The sequence below is a fragment of the Condylura cristata genome, unplaced genomic scaffold (genome assembly GCF_000260355.1).
Source record: "Condylura cristata isolate star-nosed mole 26May11 unplaced genomic scaffold, ConCri1.0 scaffold00026, whole genome shotgun sequence".
NCBI lineage: Eukaryota > Metazoa > Chordata > Mammalia > Eulipotyphla > Talpidae > Condylura > Condylura cristata.
Genome location: NW_004567127.1, coordinates 14,243,010 through 14,250,419, shown reverse-complemented (window position 1 = coordinate 14,250,419; position 7,410 = coordinate 14,243,010).

Genomic DNA, 7,410 nt, shown 5'->3' with positions numbered 1-7,410 from the left:
TTTTATTTTTACTTTTTTATAAATTTTAAAATTTATATCTTTTATATCGTTGTGTACTCTATAAAATTCCCACCACCAGTTCACCCCTGAGCCATCACCAGAGTCTCTTGTGCTCTTCTATCCCGTTTTGATCTCTTCTCCTCCCCTGCCCTTGCAGAATGTCTCTTATTTATGGTTGCCTGTTAGTTTTGTTTTATTATTATTGTTATTTTTTTTCCTGATTCCTTATTTGGTTCCCCTATATTCATCCTATAAGTGAAACTATTCGATATTTTTCTTTTTTTCTTCTGATTTTTTTCACTGAGCATGATCCCTTCAAGCTCTATCCATGTTGCTGTTAATGGCATGGATTTATCTTTTTGATTGCTGAATAATATTCCACTGTTTATATGTACCACATCTTGATCAGTCATATATTTTTGGGGCACTTGGGTTGTTTCCATATCTTACCTATTGTGAATAGTGCTGCAATAAACATAGGGTTACAGGTATCTTTTTGAATTAATGTTTTTGTGTTCTCAATAACCTTTTTGCTGTTGATGGCCATTGAACTCTGGCTCACCAGAGCAATGAACAATTTTCATCCATACATATCTAATTTTTAAAAAAGCATCAATCTGATTGAGATGTATTTCCATAAAATTTTACTTTTATATTTTAGAGTACTTCAAAATGTGTGCTTGTTATATTCAATTATATATTAACAATATTTATAATTAATCAGGCTAGAAGAAATTAAGGTTTTTAAAAGAAATTAATGCAAATTAACATTTTTATTGCAGAGAAACATGACAAGAATTTCTAAGTAAAAATTTGATAAAATTGTGGAGAAATTGAATGCATTTTTAAAAATGAAGATAGTTGACTATCAAACAGCTATTGTATTTAGAGCCCACGGAGAAATCTGAGGATAATGGATGTTTTGTTTTATTTTAGAATTTCTTTAAAATTTTAATTGAAAAAACATTTTTTAATTTTTTACTAAATGAAGGGAATTTACACACAATATAAGCAGCAAAATCAGAGTGATACACATTAGACTTCATGTAATAGACAATTTAGTAAAGCAGAACAGTTTCAAAAACTACTGGCCATCAATCGTCATCCTGAGGGCTCTGAGGTTAAGGGTTTGGGGGCAGGAAAGGAACAAGAAGACACGAGGGATGGGAGTAGCAAGCAGGAAAATATTATAACAAAATGTTTAGAGTAAGTCTAATGGGCTAAAAGTCTAACAGGGCTTGTATCTCTCTTGCTGGTTTTTATTTTGCATAGTCCCCTGTTTTCCAAATTATTATTGTATCTGGAATAATATAATAAAGTATAAAGGTAATTTTATAGTTTTTAGACTACATTCCTGAAAGTATCCAATTTCCTAAGAAAAGATTGCTTGAGCCTGCTCTGTGTTAATCATGATTTCATTTCAATTATTTCCAAATCACCCAGCATGGATTATTGCAGCCTCTGTCAGTGATTTTCCTCTGCAAATCCAGTGAATCTCCATCTTCACCGTGCATAAGCTTCTTTACCAAGAACAATAGAAACACAACTCCCCCCCCCCCAGACTTCCCCCTCAGAAATTCTGATTGGGTATTTCTGGGTGGCCTCCAGCAAAGATATTTTTTAAAAGATTCACTTTTTTAAAAAATAAAAAGAAGATCCCAAAGTGAGTGTCTTCTGTTTAGCTGGTTCACACCATCTCCTGAAAGGAAGGTGTACAGGAGGCTCCAAGCTGAGGAAGAGCCAGCGAGAATTCAAGTTAAGACTGGGGAAGAAGCAGGGGCCAGTTGTTACTTTGTGGTATGTAGGATCAGATTCCAGAAACAAGTAGAAATACAACCCCAAATCCTTTCTGCCTCATCATTGATTCAACAAGTAGCACATTACCGTGCTCCCATTACCTGCCCAAGTATGCAGAACCTTCCTCTATCTGCACAAGCCAGGCTGCCCCACACAATGGGGGATGGTATCAGATTGCTCTTGCATGACATATCACAGCTACCTCCAAAACCATCAGAGAAAAATAGATGGAAGCCTGACTACAGCTTCAATCCTTATTAGCTGCCAACTTTCAAGTGAATTCACAAAGCCCTTACAGCCTTGACTTTTTATTGGAATCATAGTTTAGATTATTTACAGAAGTATAAATTAAGTCAAAATATTTAATCATTCTAGACCTCATTTTTCTTTATTAAAGATTTATTTATGCATACAAGAACTGGGGTACAGGTCAGAAGTGTGGGGGGTGAGAGGATTCACCAGAGACAGAGTGGGGAGCAGAACAGGCAGAAGTACACTGCTGAGGGGAGCAGCCAGTCTCCCACATCATGTGGGTCACCTCCCTGGCAGGGATTGACCTTGTGCTGCAGTGGCTGCAGATAGCTTCACAGTGCTGCACTTTAACCCCTTGCACCACCAGGGAGGGCCTAGACCTTATTTCTTTTACAAAATGAAGAGGACTAGAATCTTTGAGGTCATGTTCAGCTCTAAAAATTCATTGTGTATTTTACTAGGATCCTATTTCTATTATAAGCTAAGTGAAAACACCGGTGTGGATGCAGAAAATAAAATCACGTTACGATAAAAACAATTCTGCTCCCTCAGGCAGAAAAATTTTAATCAGTCTACCCCTAAGTGGGATGATGCTAAGTACAACAGTGATAACTTCTGGAGAATTCAGCCTACGCAGAAGCTGTGGCCTCTCCTGAACTACTGGCTGCCTTTGGACACACGCCTCAGTGCTGCCTTATCAGACCAATGCTGTGAGTCTTCAGTGGACTTTCTGTCATGGAGAAAGAGAGTCCAGTGATGAGAAACTGGAGTTGTACACACTGACCTTAAAGTTGATGGCCCCGAAGTGGGTTGTAAAGAGTGGATGACGCTAACTTCCTAAGGAGTCTTTGAGCTAAAATAGGGCACGGCCTCTCATCTCGCTCCTGATGTGACTCAGATTTCCTCTCTTTTCACCACTGAGGGATTCAAAGAAAAAGATCTTCCTATCCAAAGACCAGGAGCTTGGATTCCTGCCTTTTCCTCCTTTCCCTCACTTTCCTGAACCCACCTTGTCCACGAAACACACATCGTTAGGTTCATGTAGACAACTGACTTCTCTTGCCCGGTGGAGAATCCAAAGCACAAATACTCCACAGTTGAAATTTTTTCTCAAATGCACTTGGTATCATTCAGCTGGTCTTGCATAGTTACTAAAAGTCCCAGTTGCACATACTTGTGACACAGATTTGCCAGTTTCAAGTACTAAACAGATGCTCTTCTGGGTGTTTCATTTGACTTCTAAGTCTCTAAAAGGACACCCCCCACACCCCACCCACCCCCGCCTTGGGATGATGGCTCCGTCTGTAGGCCTTTTTGGTGCTGGTGGAATTTTTCTCCCCGATAGGTGGCAGATGGCATCACGGAATTGAGGAGAAAACAAAGTGAGCAAATAAATCTGAATCAAGAAAGACAATGACAAGTCCAAGAATGAAGGGTTCCTCTCAGGCCACATGTTGGCAAACTTTTGGTGAGGTTCAGGTGTCTTGGAGATGTTCCAGATGGAAGTCCCAAAAGCAGAACCACAGATGCGAAAACCCTGAAACTGAGTCGAAGTCTAAAGTACAAAGGAAGCACCTATGGGAACAACCTGTGTTGGCATGTTTGATTTACCCACTTCCCTTTTATGAAAAACCCACATTAGTAACTGTTTAATCTAGAAATCAGAAGAGGGGTCTTGCTTTTTCAAGATTTTTTTTTTTTTTTTATGCAGACAAGAACTGGAGTACAGACCACAGATGGTGGGGGGGAGGAGGGGAGGAGTGAGAGGATTCACCAGAGACAGAGTGGGGACAAGGCGGATGTACTGAAACACACTGCTGAGGGGAGCAGCAGGCAACAGAACTCCCTGGTCAGGGATCGAACTTGGGCTGTTGTGCCTGTGGATAGCTTCATAGTGTTTGCTTCATCCCATTGTGCCACCTGGGAGGGCTGAGGATGCTTTTAAGAAAAGCAAAAATGTGTTCAGTGTTTGTTTTGTACCAACTGCTCTTTCGCTATGCAGACACCAAGCAGCAAAAGAGGCCACCAAAGCCCTTCCTGGGAACTGCTCTAGATGATGGAGTATTTATCCTATCCTCCTTGCTCTTGCCGTATGTTAGTATTATTTTAGGATTTACGTGTTATTTGGTATGGATTAGTAGGTTACTTTTGGATTCCTGGAACTCTCAATGTTTCTCCATATAAGTTAGTGGTAATTGCTGCTTCTCTTTACATTATCTTGTCTTAGCTAAGGTGACTTTCGATGGTGGGAGAAGCCTCTATGGTGTTCTCTTCTTGCTGTCTTGCTGAACTCTTGTATGAGGGACCAAGCAAGTGCAATGTAGGAACTTAAAAACTTCTTTCTTCTTCTGAGAGAAAATGATTTGATCTTTTCTGTGATTTAGCTCTTTCCTCTGGCTGTTGGTAAAAGCTTTATTTATTTAAGATTTATTTATGTATACAGAATTGGGATACAGGCCAGAGGTGCAGGGATGGTGAGAGAATTCCCCAGAGACAGAGTGAGGAGCAGGACGGGCAGATTGACTGAAACACACTGTTGAGGGTGCAGCGGGTGGGTCAGGAGAGGTCTGCGGTGCCATGGGGGTCACCTCCCGGGCAGGGGATTGAACTCTCACTAAAGCGACTATGGCTAGCTTGCAGTGCTGAGTTCTAACCCACTGGGCCACCAGGGAGGGCCAAATGCTTGTTCTTCTAATTCAGTAATTATTTTAAAAATTAATGTAAGTATATTTTGGATCATATAGGCACTCATTTTATAGCAAAATACTGTTACAAAATCTTAGCATTAGTAGTTGTACATGTATTAATTACATAGACACCAAAGAGAACTGGGAACTGAACTTCAGAGTGATGTATTTGGGGCCCTCCCAGGGGTACAAGGGGTTAAAGTGCAGCACTATAAAGCTATCGGCAGCCACTGCAGCACAAGTTCAATCCCTGGCCAGGGAGGTGACCCACATGATGTGGGAGACCACGTGACTTGCTGGCTGCTTCCCTCACTAGCATTTCAGTCATTCTGCCTGTTCTGCTCCCCACTCTGTCTCTGGTGAATCCTTTCATCCCTCCCCCTGCACCTCTGGCCTGTACCCCAGGTCATGCATGTATAAATAAATAAATCTTTTTTAAAAAGATACTCACTTTGAGAAATTATTGTAATATCTTAACTGCAAAATCCAATGACTTCATTTCAATTGTCATTCTTCTTCCATAGTATTTTTGTATTATTTACCAATTCCTCAAAAACCTCTACCCTTGATTTGAAGCTGGTTTCTAATTCTCTACCTTTTCACCTCTCCCACCTCTCTTAAAACTGAAAGTTACAGGACATGTTCCTGCCTTCAAAAAAATTATAACATGCAAAATAAATATTGGACTTAATATGTGTTCCAGAAAAGCTACTTAATATAGACTTATTTAATGAATAAATACAAATATCCAGAGATAATTCATAAATTTGAGAAAAAGATATGTAATTAAGGACTTGAGTCTATGATAGGTTAGAAAATTAGAATAGTCTGAAGTGAGACCAGCGAACTAGGGAAGAAAAACTAATGTGAGTTGTACGTCATGGTATGGGGCAGATCTGAAAAGCCAGAGGGAAAAGAGAACCAACTCAAGCCAGAGGGTCAATTCAAGGATAAAATCTTGGCAGCAGGAAGGGTAATGGTGTTTTCTAACGGTGTAGAAGAAACTACAATGTCAGGGGAGACATTTCAGCCCTTGACCTTGATGAAGCTAAATGACAAGATTCTCAAGAGCTGATGGAGGAGTATAAAACTTGACTCAGTGATCACTGGGGCTGTTGAAAGTTGTGTCCATGGGTGGTGGGGCAGTGATGTTAGGCTAGATCACAGAGAGGAAGACTTAGAGACAGAGGCACTATCAGAGAATCCAGGCTGTTAATCCAGGCACAAAGTAGCCAGGGTTTGGGGTATTGACTGAGAAATGGAGATGAGATAAACTGGTTCCTTATATTTGTAACTTAAGGGTGTTTTCTAGTCCCAAAACATAATTGCTCTTCAGGGCACTGACTTGTAAGATGTACCTCCCATCATTCTCTGCTTTCTCTCCCTCGCTCCCACCACCTAAGTCAGAGAGACTTTGCCTGTCATGTAGTGTAGCGTCTAGCTCCATGGTTGACATTTAAACATGTTTTTATAAGTGAAATAAAAATAAAAGAAAAGGAAGCTGAATTTGGGTGGGTGGGAGAGATGATTTTATTCCTCTTGCCTCTTCCACACAACTACCAGCATTATCTTTTCTGTTGTCATGACTTCTGGAGTATATTTTTCTATAACAATAATTCAGCATTCCATGTGCTTCTCTTTGGGACTTTAGGATAGTTTTTAAGTGTCATAAAATGAAAGTGCAGATGATAACTGAAAATATAAGCTTGTTCCTTTAGGGAGAAGTTGGCCATGGTCTGAGAATCATTAACTGAAGTTCTGACCTCATGCTGCTTTCCATTTAAAAAATGACATTTACTGTTCACGTTTTTATAGGAAACTCCATAACAACAGAACTTGCAAAATCCTATAGGTCCCCTGACTCAGTTAATTATTCTCAAGTTTTTTCATAAAACAAACAAGAAAATAAGCAAAAATTATTCAGGGCATGCTTCACTGCCTCTGTTGACTTTGTTTTTTTCTTTCCTTCTCTTCTCCCTCAACTTCACCTTCCACTTGTCTTTTTATCATACTCCCTCTTCTCTCTTTCCTTCCGTAAGGGGCTGTATCTTTGTCCTGAGTCTGGGCCTTAAGGGAAGAGGAGACCCAGAGTAGACAGGGCACAAAGTCTCTTTTCAAGGAGCGGCTCAGGATTTTCACGGCTTCTTGGGGTGGGGCCTTGGAGACCAGGTGTCCAATGAAGAACAGGGCAGCTTTCATCTCTGCTGCTCTGTGGCCTCTCCGAGCCCTGCTTACTAACCCAAAGGAGTTAGTCTCATGGCCTAGATGTCACATTGGTCTTGCCCAGCAAATTCTGCTTTTATTTGGATTGTTGGATTAGTCAATAGTATTTTTAAAGAATTTATACTTAAATAAGGAAATGTTCACAGCATTTTTTCATCTATAAAGAGCAAAAGACATAGACACAACTGTGTGGAGGATGAGGCCAATATCAATTTATTCATCTCTACTTTATACTCACATAAAAATGTGAGTCCCTGTTTTGGCTGAACTTTGGGTGACTTCATTTTTTATACATCACTGTTTTCCCCAAACTTAATGTTTTGTGACAAAGTAAGCACGCTTGCTATTTAATTTAAGTTCCCTCAGTCTTTACCACAGCTCAGAAACCCCACTCTTCCCTCATGACACCCAGCCTGCTTCTCTGATTCGCTAACCCCTGCCTGTTATCTAA